This window comes from Narcine bancroftii, chromosome 10 (genome assembly GCF_036971445.1).
Source record: "Narcine bancroftii isolate sNarBan1 chromosome 10, sNarBan1.hap1, whole genome shotgun sequence".
NCBI classification, from domain to species: Eukaryota; Metazoa; Chordata; class Chondrichthyes; order Torpediniformes; family Narcinidae; genus Narcine; species Narcine bancroftii.
The window spans coordinates 15,516,209-15,533,680 of NC_091478.1; the positions used below are offsets into that span (position 1 = coordinate 15,516,209).

At 42.2% G+C, this 17,472-nt stretch overlaps 1 long non-coding RNA gene across 3 annotated transcripts in view; it reads left to right on the forward strand.

Moving 5' to 3' along the window:
* LOC138744212 (uncharacterized) overlaps positions 1–16,922 on the forward strand; it is a 50,709-nt gene extending 33,787 nt beyond the window's left edge. For 2 of the 3 annotated variants that reach the window (XR_011345365.1, XR_011345366.1), the window contains exons 3-5: positions 9,536–9,610; positions 14,547–14,691; positions 16,121–16,922. This is a non-coding gene — a long non-coding RNA (uncharacterized lncRNA). The remainder of the gene's footprint in view (positions 1–9,535; positions 9,611–14,546; positions 14,692–16,120) is intronic. The other variant, XR_011345367.1, reaches the window with a different exon arrangement.
* The last annotated feature ends 550 nt before the right edge of the window (positions 16,923–17,472 follow it).

The window sequence follows — 17,472 nt, forward strand, 5'->3', positions numbered from 1 at the left end:
TTTTGTAGAATCAAATAGCAGAGTCTGCATTTTGTTCAGGATTCCAACTCTCTGGCCCTGCAGGCCAGATGATGGACTAGGCACTTAATTCATCTCTATAGGGAAAGTAAATGTGTTTTTACTAACTATTTACTTGTATTGTTCAATGTTAATATATATATATATATATGCAGAATCTATCTGGAAGGGGTCATGTTATCAGCCATAGGCAGACATTCTAAGTAAACAATCATTTTAAAATATTTTTATTGAGTTTAACATATCATCCTACATACAAAGTCTACTAATATAACAAATAGCAAGTCATATCATAAACATATCACAAATTAATATAAATGTAATTCAAAATACCTATCCACATTTGTTTATTTAAGATTATTTCTCAAAAAATAATTCTGGATAGAGACCATGTAAAAACACTTAATGCTGGAGAAATTCAGCAGATCAAACACAGGGTTCTTTATGCAGCAAAAGTAAAGATACAGAACCAACGTTTCGGGCTTGACCCTTCATCCAAATATGAGGAGAGACCAACCTGATGAGATGATCTAGGACAACCATAATTGAACCCGTGTATAACCAATAATCTAAAAAAAGGAATAAACAGAAAAAAAAACTAAATCTAATCTACCCTGTCCTCTAATCAAGATTACTTTGTAGAAAAGAATATAAAGATATGGATCAAATAAGATATTCAGAAACTAGACAGAGAATTGCCAGAGCATCCAAATTTCTTCCAATCACGATAGTGTTCCATGAATAGGCCCCACATCCTTTCAAATTGAAATGACTAGTGCCTGTAATGTTGCAGGCCAAGTTAAAAAAAAACCCTTTGAAGTTTTTCTCTCGTCCTGATCATTGGTGCCACTGTACTAGATCGTGAATGCTCTCGGCGGTACACTTGCAGAAGTTTTCAAGAGTCTTCGGTGACATACCTTTAATCTTTAATATCAACATAGTTCATTGGTAATCCAGATAGCCCAGATGATACATGATAACCCCTCACATTGTACTGGGCAGGACTATCTGCATTGGTCATAAAATATTAATGAATGAATCCCAGATCCATTTATTGAAGTAACTGTAACTGTTTACACTGGTGTGTATCTTAGCCTGATACTCTTTTTCAAGGCATTAAAGTTGTTTCTTCTTTGCTCAAATGTATGAAGGCTTGCATAGTTAATGGAGGCAGCAGAAGACACCTAACCCTGGTATATCTCTGGACCCCTTTGCACATGTGATGATCTCTTTCAGTGAATTTGAGAGCTCTCTCCATCTCTCTTTCTCCTCTAAGGCATCTATTGTGTGCTGGAACATATATTATGGAGATAATGCCTTTTTGGACTGACATCATTCTTGGATACGAACATATAATTGGTCTGAAGCTACAATTAGATGAGCCTAGTCATTTTAGTTTACTTTTTCTATTCTAATATCTTATTGGCTAATGACACAATTTTTTTTTTACAGGGAATTTGATTGGTTCTTAGCATTATTTTCAGTACAGGTTGTGCACAATGAAAAAATTTGTTTCCTGATGATAAAATGTATAGGCCTTGGTAACCCTCAGAAGTGTTATCCCTACAGCACAAGTTTCTCTTGTGCAGTTACTTTACAAATTATTGTTTGCTGACCATGAACATAATAGGCATTCTACACTCTACTTCATGTAGCTCCTCAACAATAAAACATGGTGTATGGTGGCTGGTCATTTGGTGACCTGTATGGCATGGCTCCAATATCCATAATGACAACAGGCTAGCCAGTAACAACACTACATCATTTGTTTTCAATTATCTAGATGGCTTGGCCACGACTTCATCTGTAGCAAGTGTGGGTTGTAGAAGGAGATACATGGTGCTCCATCGCCTGTCCCGTAGGAAGTTCCAAAACAAAAGTTGAGCATTCCTGTTTGGTGTGAGATCAAAGCTGTAGATTGGAGGCACAGGGTACAGGATGATGCCTCTGGAAATAAAAAAAACTGCTGTCTCTTTCTCTTTGGCTTGGTTTCGCGGACGAAGATTTATGGAGGGGGTAAATGTCCACGTCAGCTGCAGGCTCGATTGTGGCTGACAAGTCCGATGCGGGACAGGCAGACACGGTTGCAGCGGTTGCAAGGGAAAATTGGTGGGTTGGGGTTGGGTTTTTCCTCCTTTGTCTTTTGTCAGTGAGGTGGGCTCTGCGGTCTTCTTAAAAGGAGGTTGCTGCCCGCCGAACTGTGAGGCACCAAGATGCACGGTTTGAGGCGAGATCAGCCCACTGGCGGTGGTCAATGTGGCAAGCACCAAGAGATTTCTTTAGGCAGTCCTTGTACCTCTTCTTTGGTGCACCTCTGTCACGGTGGCCAGTGGAGAGCTCGCCATATAACACGATCTTGGGAAGGCGATGGTCCTCCATTCTGGAAACGTGACCCACCAAGCGCAGCTGGATCTTCAGCAGCGTGGACTCGATGCTGTCGGCCTCTGCCATCTCGAGTACTTCGATGTTAGGGATGAAGTCGCTCCAATGAATGTTGAGGATGGAGCGGAGACAACGCTGGTGGAAGCGGTCTAGGAGCCGTAGGTGACGTAGAGGACCCTTGATTTGGAGCCGAACAGGAGTGGGGGTATGACAACGGCTCTGTATACGCTTATCTTTGTGAGGTTTTTCAGTTGATTGTTTTTCCATACTCTTTTGTGTAGTCTTCCAAAGGCGCTATTTGCCTTGGCGAGTCTGTTGTCTATCTCGTTGTCGATCCTTGCATCTGATGAAATGGTGCAGCCGAGATAGGTAAACTGGTTGACTGTTTTGTGTTTTGTGTGCCCGATGGAGATGTGGGGGGGCTGGTAGTCATGGTGGGGAGCTGGCTGATGGAGGACCTCCGTTTTCTTCAGGCTGACTTCCAGGCCAAACATTTTGGCAGTTTCCACAAAACAGGACGTCAAGCGCTGAAGAGCTGGCTCTGAATGGGCAACTAAAGCGGCGTCATCTGCAAAGAGTAGTTCACGGACAAGTTTCTCTTGTGTCTTGGTGTGAGCTTGCAGGCGCCTCAGATTGAAGAGACTGCCATCCGTGCGGTACCGGATGTAAACAGCGTCTTCATTGTTGAGGTCTTTCATGGCTTGGTTCAGCATCATGCTGAAGAAGATTGTACATCTCAAATAACAACAGAAAAAGCTGGAAATATTCAGTAGGTCAGGGATAATCAGCAGAAAGAGAAATGGTGAACATCACATTGGTGAAGTGTCCCAACTTGAAGTCTTCTTTTTTCTTCTAGTCTTCTTCTTCTTTCTAGTCTTCTTTCCACAGATGCTGCCTGACCTGATGAGTGTTTCTTTCTTGCATTTTCTTTCTTTATTATGGGATGTTGGGGGTGGTAATTTTGTGGTTGCAGTGCATAGTCGGCCTATCTCCTGGTCGAATTGCATCGATTTCATCCTTACTATTTATGGACTGGTTGTTTAAAGCAGGAATTTAGAATTGTTCATGTTTTGAAGTATCCATCTAAAGCAGGATTCCAACCTGAATATTTAGTGATTAGTAGGGTGGCAAGTTTCGCATAGTGGTTAGTGCAATGCAGTAATAGCACCAGTGACCCAGGTTCTGATCCCTCACTGTCAGGAGTTCATACATTCTCCACATGTCTGTGTGGGTTTCTTCCCACCCTTCAAAACATATGGGGGTTGTTGGTGAATTGAGTGTAATTGGCAGTACGGGCTCATGGGCAAGTAGGGCAAGTCTAAATTTAAGCAAGAAGATGATAATGGATCAATACTTGTGAAGGAATTGGAAGAAAGTTTATATGTTAATGACACGGTACAGAATATGTTCTTGCCTTATCAATACTTTTAATCAGCAGCCTGAAGTGTGTGGGTCACTTTAAAAACTAACTTACATGAAGTGAGATGATATAAAAGCTAAAAAAATTAATAAAAAATTCAGAAGGAAAAACATTAGTATTATGTTCCTAAAATATACTGTGGACATTTCAACAAAAAGCATGTGCAGAAAGATTTAGAAAATGCCCTGGAGGAGAAAGACACTGAAGGGCAATGGAGAGAGCTCCCAGATTCACTTAAAGGGATCATCGGTATATACATGACAGGAGGGAGGTATTCTGTGCTAAGGGGCCAAGAGATCTACCAGAGTAATATATTCTTTCTTTGGCTTGGTTTCGCGGACGAAGATTTATGGAGGGGGTAAATGTCCACGTCAGCTGCAGGCTCGTTTGAGGCCGACAAGTCCGATGCGGGACAGGCAGACACGGTTGCAGCGGTTGCAGGGGAAAATTGGTGGGTTGGGGTTGGGTGTTGGGTTTTTCCTCCTTTGCCTTTTGTCCTCACAGAGTAATATATATTTAATTAATATATATAATTAATATATATTTAATTAAGAAATAGGCATCTTTAATTACACAAACACATTGCAAAATCCCAACTGCCCTAGTAAGATGAAAACAACAGCATTAGCCTAAAGGACCCAGTGGCCTGATTCTGTATATATTTTTTAATCTTATGGATTGTTCACCAGTGATGATGTGGAAAGAAATTCTTTCTTCATTATTTTGTTAGTGAAGACTTTGCTGAAGTGGAATTATTTCACCAAATGCCAGAAGGTGACTCTAACTTCTGCACAACCTTCTCAAGCAACAATAAAAATCTTGGTAATGTACCAATCTAAAACAATCACGTCATTCCAAGTGAAGAGGTATTTTGAAAGCACATAAAAGTATGATATTTTCAAATGTATTTTGTTCAGGAGTGTTTGTTGCCCCATTCAAAGTGGAATTCTCTAGAAAAATATACCAAAAAAGTTTTAAAATATTTTGCAGCTGATGAATTGGTTTTTAAAATATAGATACTATATTAGATGGATAATTTGTGCACAGCAAGGGCCCACGAACAGGAGAACATATAAATCACTAGTTAATCTGGTTTTGGGATATGATAGATCAGGATAACAAATCCTTTTATTTCTTCAAAAGATTGAGGGATCTTTTGGATCGAGATACTTTTCAAAAGGACAGCATCCCCAACAACATGGCAGTTACCAGTTCTGAAGTTAGTGTTGCCCTAAATTATTTATTTAAGTCTGTGAGTGGCGGTAAAACTCGTATCTTATGCAAGCTGGAAAGTTTGGTTCCAATGAGGTCATCCAGCCCAGAAATAAAAGTGTGAAAAAGACTGTTAATCTTTAGATAATGAGATACATTAAAAAAAAGCAGAATACTGAAGTGAGTAAAATATAAAAGTGTAGACATGAGGAGGTGCAGCGAAAAAAACACACTGATAGCAGTGAGTGAGCTCAACCAACTGACTTTAATAGAACTCTAGTGTGCGCTTAAATCCCTTGGAACCTGATGATGCTTGCAATTTCAAGGACCTTTATGACTTCAGCTCTGAGGGGTGGAACCATGCCTGGTACATCTGTCCCCTGCCGGTCCTCAGCTCCGTAACCTGGTTTGCTTGCAGAGTGGCTTAGTCCACCACAAAAGAATAGTTTAGAAGTATGTAGGTTGGCTGATGTAATGGTTTAAAAGTGCAAAAAAATATTCCATTGTTTCAGATGTAAAAGATTTAAAGATGGAAAAAGAACAGGGTTGTCGTAGTTGGAGATATTAATTTCCCCAATATTGACTGGGGCTTGTTGGTACCAGAGATTGAGACATGGCATAATTTGTCAAAAACATTCAGTGGAGTTTCTTGAAGCAGTATGTTGATACTCAACCAGGGAAAGGGCCATACAAAGGGCAATGAGCATGGTCAGGTAATCAGAGGTTTAGTGGGAGAGCCATTTGGGAAAAGTGATCACATTTCCTTAAATTTTAAGATACCTATGTGTAAGGATATGCCTGGACCTTGCAGGAAAACACCTCAATGAGGGAGGGCAAATAATAACATCATTAAGTTGGAACTGGAGGAGCTGATTGTAAGCAGCTGGTATCAGGCAATTCCACAACCGACAGCTGAAAGTTGTTTAAAGACCATCTAATTAGAGTCCAGAACCAGCATGCTTTAGTGAGGAGGGAGGATAAGGGAAGCAAGGTAAGAGACCTTGGATGATAAGAGAAGTTGTGGATTTTTATTAAAAAGAAACCTTCATAAGGTTTAGGAAGCTAAATATCAGACAGGCCCTTTGAGGGGTATAGAGATTCCAGGAACTAGCTCAAGCAGGACATTAAGAAGCTCAAAAGGAGGCATGAAATGTCAATGGCAAATAAGATTAAAATACATGGGTAATCCCAAAGCAAATTATATTTACTTTAAATACAAGAATACTAAGGAAATGATAGTAAAAATCAAAGGAGGGAATTTATGCTTGAAATGGGGGAGATACTAAATGAGGATATTGCATCTGCAATCACCAAGGAGAAGAAAATGGAAGATAATGTGAAGAATCCAATCGGGCATTTTGATATCAGGAAAAAGATAAGAGTGATGGCTAGGGCCCTCATTAAGATCTTTGATTCCTCACTAGCAACAGCTACAGTCCCAGAGAATTGTAGAGTAGCAATGCTGTTCCTTTGTTCAACAGAGGAAATAAGGCTAATCCAGGAAATTATAAACCAGAGAACCTCACATCAGTGGCAGGGAGGCTATTGGAGAGGATTCTTAGGGGTAGGATTGATGCACATTAGGAAAGGCATGGTCAGATTATGGAGAGTCAGCAAGGGATGACAAAGATGATGTAGGGCAGCAAAATACACAAACATGCTGGAGAAACTCAGCAGGTCATGTAGTGTCCATGGGAACTAAAAGGGAGACAATGTTTTGGGCCTGAGCCCTTCATCAGGAATTTGGGCAATAGATGTTTTCTGCATTGGATTTAGTACAGCATTTTTCAGAGACTCCTCGTGGTAGGATGATCCAGGGGGTAAAGATGCATGTGATTTGCAATTGGCTTTAAGACAAGGTAGCGATGAAAGGGTATTGTTCCGAATGGAGGTTAGTAACCAGTGGTGTTTGGTAGGGATCAATGTTGGCACTCTTGTTGTTTGTGAAATAGATAAGTGACTTGGATGAAAAAGTAAGTGGGTGGATTGGCAAATGTACAGATGACAGAAAGATTGGTGGAGTTGTGGACAGTGAAGAGGGCTATCAAAGAATACAACAACATATAGATCAGTTAGATGTGGAGATAAACATCAGATGGAGTTTAATCAGGAAAAATGTGAGGTGTTGCACCTTAGAAGGTCAAATATAATGGGAAAACTCCGAAAAACATCAACTCCGAGTGAAATCAGGGTGTCTAGGTCCATAGCTCCCTGAAGGTGGCCGCACAAGAAGATAGGATGGTAAGAACGCACATGATATACTTGCCTTCATTGGTGAAGGCTTTGCGTATAGAGTACGGAGGTTATGTTGCAGCTAAATAAATCTTTGGCTGCAATTGGGGTATTGTGTGCAATTCTGGTCACTGCATTGCAAGAAGGCTGTGGAGGCTTTGAAAAGAGTGTCAAAGAGATTTACCAGAATGTTGCCTGGATTGGATGCTTTGAGGTTTGAAGAGAGACTGGACAATTTGGGATGCTTTCTCTAGAACATCAGAGGCAAAAGGAGATTAGATAGAATTTTATAATTATGAGAGGCACACATAAGGTATACAGTGAAAGTTTTTCTCTCAGAGTAACAATGTCACGCACTTGAGGACATGCATTCAATTTGAGGAGGATAGAGTTTTACAGGAGATAGGTAGGTGTTTGATGTAGTTTAAGTGCTGGAATGGGCTGCTGGGGGTAATGGTGAAAGAGGATGCAATAGTAGCATGGGAGGCTTCTGAATCATGTGCAAACAGCAGAGTTTTAGTTTAATTTGGGCATCATAATCAGTGAAGATACAAGCAGAAGGACCTTTTCCTGTGCTATACTGTTTCATGTCCTAAAATAAATAAATGTGTTGAAAATGCAATAATAAAGCTCCCAAAGGTGAAGAGGATGAGGTGTGACCTTTAAAAACAAGAAAGAAAATGGTGCGAGAGGAAATTTAATTAAATTGTATCTATCTGTTAAGGAAATCTCAGGGGCAATTTTCAGTTTCTTTATAATTCATGGCTTCATGATGCTTGGATCCGATGCTCTCTATCTTGCAATTTAGAATAGATTTCATCAGTGTACCAAGAATAGTGGAATTGCATTCCATATCCTTTGCTACTTGCCTAACTACCTTTTCCTCTGCTGTTATTGGAAATTTGATTTGTTACAAAGGCAACATTCCCCTCCTTTTCCTGAGTGAAGACAGATGTGAAGTAACATTTAATAACTCTGGTATTTCCTTACTGCAGATTCCGGATTCCTACTATCAATTTGACTGGATCAGATTTGCATTTCACTCTGTTTCCAGTGAATGTATTTGGGGGGGGGAAACTCTGACAGCAATCTCACAATCAATACCACATCCCATTCTTTCTTTTGGATGTAATTTTTGGACTTCTAGTGCTCTGGCAATGTTTAAATCCAATTCACATTGGCCTAAACACTGCCATGAATTAGTTTTGTACTTAGCAATGAAAAGTTGAACTTGCACCACAATTATAGACTCATGCCACTCTAAACAGTTTAAATTAACCCTATTTTTTAGGAGTGCCGAGGAAAAGGACTAGTTGAATACTAGTTTAATTACCAAGAAATTTCACAAGGCAAATAAAACACTGATTTGTGATCAAATTTCGTTTCCAAGAAGCATTGTTTCTTCCCTCTCCAAAATTCTCTTTCATAGTGATTCATGAACCAATGATTAGAGACCATAATTATAGCCAAATAATGACGGTTCTCTGCTTCCTGCTAATGTTCTTATTGGATGGCAGACAATGAATCAACATACTGGAAAACAAGAAGCAATTATCTGCAGAGCAGAGATAATAAATGGCTCTAAATTTATTTTAATACCTGTATCTCTTATGTTAGGAAGTGATGAATTAATGCACTACAGTATTAGTTTACTGTATACTGAAGTAGGAAATTCAGTAGCTTTTTAAGAAGGAATTTCATTGATATTAAAACTCCAAGCAAATATTACTATGCCATAGTGAACTAAACTTATCATCAAATTATGATTAAATGATTTCACCACAGCAAATGCAAAATAATCCTAAAAGCAAGCTGATAAAATGAACTGAGAGCTATAAAGAACAAATATTGATCTGACCTAAATACTAGGGTGTTGATAGCTGAGATCTCCGACTCCTCAAAGCATGTGTTCTGGGAGAGTCCCTTCACCAAAATAACATTGGGTGTCGGTGTGATTTGGAATACATCTGGCATGCCTGACCATCAAAAAAATCCCAAAGGTTTGAGCAGCAAAAAGATTACCTGATGAGGTAATGGGATGGGCTGTGGGAAGTGGAGGGGGCTGGTTCCTGTGTATGGATGAAACATTAGGTATTCATTTAAAATAGCTCCATGCTGCATTCACTTTTGCAATGATAGGAGCTGCCTATTACATTTGTACACAAAATATTCTCATTTCCTTTCAAGGGCAATAAACTCAGCCAACTTAAAACTTGTTTGGTCTCCAGCTTTTGGTTCAAGCAGTCAATTTAATTCATGCTGTCTTTCCAGGTGAAATCCAAGTATCTCCTTCCAGATCTCCAGGAGGTTGAGGGCCAGTACAAGATGAGAAAGTCATTGGCACAGGTAGAGAGTTGTCATCCCACATCTCCAGCAGCCTCGGTTTAATCTTGACCTCCAGTGTTGCTTGTGTGGATCACAGACATCCTCTGTGGCTGCATGAACTTTCTCTAGGTGTTTTTTTTCCTCATTTTCCAAAGACGTGGTTGGTAGGCTAACTGACCATTGTAAATTGCCTCATGTATGTCAACGAGTGGTAGGATTTGGAGAATGTGGTGGGGAATGTGCGATTTTCAATGTCCTTGATTGTTCCCATGATCACACTGGACAGGGGAGGGCAGTTTCTGAACTATATGACTCTCTGTGACTTCAATTGATGTTTTTATACACTAGTTCCATAATATCTTTTCACGTCTGGATCGTTTTTGGAAGTAAGTCCCTTGATTGAGAACATGGGCAGTCCCTTTTGACCGAGCTTTGAGTTTCTCTAAACCACTACGACAGAAGCAGCTAAGCCTTCTTCTTCCAAATGATTTCCAGAAATTAGCATGATGCACCTGGTTTTTCAGATCTTCTGATGGGTTCCTTTAAGAGGCAAGTGTGCCATCCTTGTTCTAAGTTGGGTGAAAATGAAATGTGTTGCAAAAGATACAGATGTTTGATCTTGCTATTCTTATCCAAATACTAATCAAACTTCTTGCTACAAAATAATTCATTTGTGCTTTTCATGAAATAATTGATAATTCATGTATATGAGTAACTATTAATGTTGTAATTTTAATATTTCCTGTGCTGAAACTTGAAACAAATCTTATTAATCTTGAAGATAAAGAAAAGCTTATTTTCAGCAATTTCACAGTGATATTCTTTGCATTGTTACAGAGAACAGGTGAAATCCCTTCTCTCAATATTTTCAAACCAAATGTCAGAATTCTACTTCTAATGCTTCTGAAATCTGTCATTATAAACCAACAAACTTCAACAACATCTCAATGTGCTTTAATTAAATGTTTATTTGAATTGTTCATTCAAATTATAGGAATTATAATTCTAGTCTTGGTGTTCACTGAAACCTTGATTTTATCCGGGATAATCTACATTACCTACATCCAAATTATACAGATTTGCACTAAATAAAAATTTAAGGATATATAACCCAATTTATAATTTCCAATATTAGACTAAACCAATGCATTTAAAAACCACCTGATGTACTCCATCCAAGAGGATAGCGACGTCTCCAAACTGCATATATTTCAGATTCTCTTTCATCTTTTTTGCCAAAAAGACCAAAAGTCACGGGAACACAAACGACTCCTCATTAAGGGGTCGGCAGTGGAGAGGGCAAGAAACTTCAAATCCCTGGGTGTTAGCATCTCTGAAGACCTATCTTGGGGCCATCATGTTGATGCAATATTAGCCAGCAGCTATATTTTGTAAGGAGTTTGAGGAGATTTGGTATTTCGCCAAAGACTTGCAAATTTCAACAGATGTACTGTGGAAAGCATTCTGACTGGTTGCATCACAGTCCGGTATAGAGGTGCCAATGTACAGATCAAAAATAGGCAACCATTGTTTATTACCACTGTGGTTGCAAACTCGGCCAGCGCCATTATGGGCATTAGTCTTCACTCCATTAAGGACATCTTTAAGAGGCAGTACCTTAAGAAAACTGCTTCTATCATCAGGGACCCTCACCACCGAGGCCATGCCCTTTTCTCATTGCTACCACCAAGAAAGAGGTACAGGAGCCTGAAGACACACACTCAACATTACAAAAACAGCTTCTTCTCTGCCATCAGATTTCATTGGCTTGGCTTCGCAGACGAAGATTTATGGAGGGTGTAAAAGTCCACGTCAGCTGCAGGCTCGTTTGTGGCTGACAAATCCGATGCGGGACAGGCAGACACGGTTGCAGCGGTTCAAGGGAAAATTCGTTGGTTGGGGTTGGGTTTTTCCTCCTTTGTCTTTTGACAGTGAGGTGGGCTCTGCGGTCTTCTTCAACGAAGGTTGCTGCCCGCCGAACTGTGAGGCTCCAAGATGCACAGTTTGAGGCGATATCAGCCCACTGGCGGTGGTCAATGTGGCAGGCACTAAGAGATTTCTTTAGGCAGTCCTTGTACCTCTTCTTTGGTGCACCTCTGTCTTGGTGGCCAGTGGAGAGCTCGCCATATAACACGATCTTGGGAAGGCGATGGTCCTCCATTCTGGAGACGTGACCCACCCAGCGCAGCTGGATTTTCAGCAGCGTGGATTCGATGCTGTCAGTCTCTGCCATCTCGAGTACTTCGATGTTGGAGATGAAGTCGGTCCAATGAATGTTGAGGATGGAGCAGAGACAACGCTGGTGGAAGCGTTCTAGGAGCCGTAGGTGATGCCGGTAGAGGACCCACGATTCGGAGCCGAACAGGAGTGTGGGTATGACAACGGCTTTCTATACGCTAATCTTTGTGAGGTTTTTCAGTTGATTGTTTTTCCATACTCTTTTGTGTAGTCTTCCAAAGGCGCTCTTTGCCTTGGCGAGTCTGATGTCTATCTCGTTGTCGATCCTTGCATCCGATGAAATGGTGCAGCCGAGATAGGTAAACTGGTTGACCGTTTTGAGTTTTGTGTGCCCGATGGAGATGTGGGGGGGGCTGGTAGTCATGGTGGGGAGCTGGCTGATGGAGGACCTGACTTCCAGGCCAAACATTTTGGCAGTTTCCGCAAAACAGGACGTCAAGCGCTGAAGAGCTGGCTCTGAATGGGCAACTAAAGCGGCATCGTCTGCAAAGAGTAGTTCACGGACAAGTTGCTCTTGTGTGGTGTGAGCTTGCAGGCGCCTCAGATTGAAGAGACTGCCATCCGTGCGGTACCGGATGTAAACAGTGTCTTCATTGTTGAGGTCTTTCATGGCTTGTTTCAGCATCATGCTGAAGAAGATTGAAAAGAAGGTTGGTGCGAGAACGCTGCCTTGCTTCACGCCATTGTTAATGGAGAAGGGTTCAGAAAGCTCATTGCTGTATCTGACCCGACCTTGTTGGTTTTCATGCAGTTGGATAACCATGTTGAGGAACTTTGGGGGACATCCGAGGCGCTCTAGTATTTGCCAAAGCCCTTTCCTACTCACGGTATTGAAGGCTTTGGTGAGGTCAACAAAGGTGATGTAGAGTCCTTTGTTTTGTTCTCTGCACTTTTCTTGGAGCTGTCTGAGAGCAAAGACCATGTCAGTAGTTCCTCTGTTTGCGCGAAAGCCGCCCTGTGATTCTGGGAGAACATTTTTGGCAACACTAGGTATTATTCTATTTAGGAGAATCCTAGCGAAGATTTTGCTTGCAATGGAGAGCAGCGTGATTCCCCTGTAGTTTGAGCAGTCTGATTTCTCGCCTTTGTTTTTGTACAGGGTGATGATGATGGCATCACGAAGGTCCTGAGGCAGCTTTCCTTGGACCCAGCAGAGCTTGAAAAAACTCATGCAGTTTGGCATGCAGAGTTTTGCCGCCAGCCTTCTAGACCTCTGGGGGGGAGGGGGGGGGAGAATTCCATCTATACCTGTTGCTTTGCCACTTTTCAGTTGTTCAATTGCGTTATATGTTTCTTCCCGGGTGAGGACCTCATCCAGCTCTAGCCTAAAGGGCTGTTGAGGGAGCTGGAGCAGGGCGGATTCTTGGACTGAGCGGTTGGCACTGAAAAGAGATTGGAAGTGTTCTGACCATCGGTTGAGGATGGAGATCTTGTCGCTGAGGAGGACTTTGCCGTCTGAGCTGCGCAGGGGCTTTGGACTTGGGGTGAGGGGCCGTACACAGCCTTTAGAGCCTCGTAAAAACCCCTGAAGTCGCCAATGTCCGCGCTGAGCTGGGTTCATTTGGCGAGGATCGTCCACCACTCATTTTGGATCTCCCGGAGTTTGCGCTGAAGATGGCTGCATGCGCGACGGAAGGCTCGTTTCTTCTCTGGCCAGGACGGCTTTGCAAGGTGAGCCTGGTGGGCAGCTCACTTCTTTGCCAGCAGCTCCTGGATTTCCTGGTTGTTTTCGTCAAACCAGTCCTTGTTTTTCCTGGAGGAGAAGCCCAGTACCTCTTCAGTGGATTGCAGTATGGTAGCCTTCAACTGATCCCAGAGGGTTTCAGGGGACGAGTTCGTGAGGCGGATTGCATCCTCGAGCTCTGCTTTGAGGTTTGCCTGGAAGTTTCCTCTCACTTCGTCTGTCTGCAAGTTTCCAACATTGAACCTCTTTCTGGGGGCTTTACTGTTCCTGGACTTTGGCTTGAAGTGAAGGTTGAGCTTGCAGCGAACCAGCCGGTGGTCAGTGTGGCATTCCGCGCTGGGCATGACCCTGGTGTGAAGCACATTTCGTTTGTCTCTTTCTCGCACCAGGACGTAGTCCAGGAGGTGCCAGTGTTTGGATTGGGGATGCATCTAGGTAGTCTTCAGGCTGTCCCTCTGCTGAAAAAGGGTGTTTGTAATGACAAGCTGCTGTTCTGCGCAGAGCTCCAACAGGAGGCGCCCGTTGTCATTCCACTTGCCGACACCATGCTTGCCCAGGAATTCTGGCCAGGTTTCTGAGTCTTTGCCGACGCGAGCGTTGAAGTCGCCAAGGATAACAACCTTGTCGGCTGTAGGGGTGCGTTGAATGAGGTTGCGCAGATCAGTGTAGAACTTGTCCTTTTCTGCTGGTTCTGTCTGGTTTATGAATTCCGATTTATGAATGGACAATGAACCAATGGACACAACTTAATTTTTTCTTTTTTTTTGCATTAGTTTTTTAAAAAAAATTTGTATTTATAGTCATTTTGCATCTTGTTCTATGCAATACTGCTGCTGCAAAACAACAAATTTCATGACACGTTCATGACAATAAAACCTGATTCTGAGGATGAGGGCAATTATAAAATGAATACAACGTTCTGTTTAAACTACCCAGAGTTGTATTGCTTCTTACTCTTGATGAGGAGCTGTAAAATTCTTGAGCTAACCAATCACTGATCTGTTTTCAATTTCTCATTGTGGCTGATAAATTCAGGAAATAAATTTGAAGTGCTCCCATTGATAAGAAGAAGAGGAGAAGCACCAAGAAAATGCGTCCTGGAGCTGCAGGAATGGAAGACAACTGTGAAAAGGGGAAATCTTCAGACGAGCAGGCTGAATCAACTTCAAGTGACGGCAAGGTAAGATCCCCTGTGATAGCTCAATTGACTCTAAAGCTTGGGGGATGTTATGAACTGGAACGGTCGACTATGAAGGGGGAGGTGAATGGTGAGACTCTTGATTGTCTAATAGACTCAGGGAGTGCTGAGAGCTACATCCACGAGAGAGTTGCCAGAGCCTTAAATTTGCAGAGATATCCAGCGAACCGAAAGATATCGATGGCTTGTAGTGAACTTACAAAAACTGTATGGGGCAAGTGTAAAGTTACTTTAAATTTGCAGGGACATTGCCTGGCTGATGTGTGGCTCTTTATTATGCCAGAGTCTCTCCAATTGCCTTGAAGGCTTTCGAGTGAATTAAAGCTGATATTGCCAAAGCTGCACTCTCGTCCATTGACGAGGATGTCGCATGCCAAGTGGAAACTGATGCCTCAGATTGTGCCTTGGCAGGAACCCTTAATCAAAAGGTCAGACCTGTGGTATTCTTCTCCCGCACGTTACATGGACATGAACTTAAACATCCTGCCATTGAAAAAGAAGCCCAGGCTATTATTGAAGCTGATCGCGACTGGAGACACTTTCTAGCCAGCAGAAAATTTACTCGTCACTGATCAGAAATCTGTAGCCTACATGTTCAGTATTAAACACAAAAATAAAATCATGAACGATAAGATGGCACGCTGGCAAATAGATCTCTCAACTTATAATTATGAGATCCAGTACAGACCAGGCAGGTTAAATGATCCCTCTGACGCATTGTCATGATCTGCTGCTGGTGCTCAGCTGGAGGGGCTAAAAGAGATCCATAGCAGACTGTGCCACCCAAGAGTCACGAGATTCTTCCACTACATAAGGGATAACAACCTTCCTTACTCTCTGGAAGAAGTCAGGAAACTGACTAAAACCTGTCCTGTTTGCGCAGAATGCAAACCGCAATACTTCAAAGCTCCAGAGGCCACTCTCATCAAGGCAACCTGACTTTTTGAGAGGATTAGCTTAGATTTTAAAGGGCCATTACCTTCCAACAACAAAAATGTATATTTCCTTACTGTAAACGACGAATATTCAAGATTTCCCTTCATGATACCCTGCACTGATGTCTTGTCAGCGCCTGTCATTAAGGCACTTGACAGAATTTTCAGTGATTTTGGTTTTCCCCATTACATTCATACAGACAGAGGCTCAACATTCATGAGCACTGAGCTGCCCCAGGCCCTGCTACAAAAGGGGATTGCCACCAGCCGTACCACGAGCTACAACCACAGGGTAATGGGCAGGTCGAAAGGGCTAATGCTACAGTCTGGAAGACTGTTAATCTTGCTTTAAAAACACATGGTTACCCTGTTATCCGGTGGCAGGAGGTGCTGCCTGAGGCACTGCATTCTATTCGGTCTTTATTATGTACTGCAACAAATCAAATATCTCATGAACGTATGTTTGCCTTTCCTAGGAAATCAGGAACTGTGATGGACTGGCCAGCCTGTTTATCTAAGCCTGGAACCGTGCTGCTGAAGAGCCACGCTCGGGTGCATAACACAGATCCCCTAGTCCAACCAGTTCAACTACTGCATACTAACCCCAACTACACTCATGTTAAATTCCCAGAAGGGAGTACTGACACTGTACCTCTAAGAGATCTGGTCTCGCCTGGTTCGCTCCTTCCTCGCACCCCTACTCAGAGTGAGCCTGAGAGGTTGGACTCACCCCCCCGCTCCCCAGCCTGTGACCCCTAGTAAGCTTTCAGATGGTCATGCTGAGGCTCCACTGCCTCACGCTGGCGATTCTGGAGCGGGTCCAGAAGCCAGTCCTTCCCACACTACAGACCCAGGACCTGCACCAGTTCCCAAGGTTGCAAAGAAGCCACCTATTTTGAGAAGCACCATAATTCTAAAACTACCTGATAGGCTGACATATTCATAAAACATCTCATTATATTTTGATTGCTTGCTAGATACTGGCATATTTTGGCTGTTAAAGTATCTCAAGGCCAAACATGGTATCCATGTATCGCTTGCTTCAGTCTTTCCTAGCAGCTGTCCTTTTGATTTTAACCCTTTTTCTGCCGGGGGGAGACTGTGGTGAATCTCTGCCAAGCTGCCTGTCTCCCCTCTGGCGAGCCTTGCTGTACTAACATTGGTTGTGCATTATCTCTACTGTTAAGGACACGCCCCTTGGGTATAACTGTGTATGCATCTATTGTCTTTCATTATTGTACCATGAGTTTCTGCTAATAAAAGCCATGATTATTGTTTGACCACATCGGCTTTGTCCACTTCATCAACTAGCACTTCAATGGTCAAGTAATTTATGGTACATTAGGTGAACTTAGCAGCAGTTAATGAACTAAGATATATTTCCAACTTCACAGTTGTAACATAATTTAACAAAATTTAGCTCTGTCTTCAGCTCAATCAAGCATGCACGTTCTGAAGCATACTTTCTCCACAGATGGAGCAAGTGGTGTTTGGTTTATGAGGTGGTCCATTCCGTCTGCTGTTTTAACAGGATTTCGGTGTACTCCTAATGCATGGTCAATCCATCCTGAATGCTTCTTCTCCATTCTGAATGGTCCTGTTACAGAGATTCACAAGAGGCACAGATGTGTAGAACAACATCCACAAGATGTTCTACACAGAAAATGGTAAGATCCTTGAGAGTGTTACAGAACAAAGAAACCTCAGGGGACTGGTGCATAGTTCTGTGAAAGTGGATTCTCAGGCAGACATGATGGTGAAAAAGGTAAATGTCATGCTCACTTCATGGGGCGGAGTTTTAATACCTGTTATTCGAAATTCAAGCAAA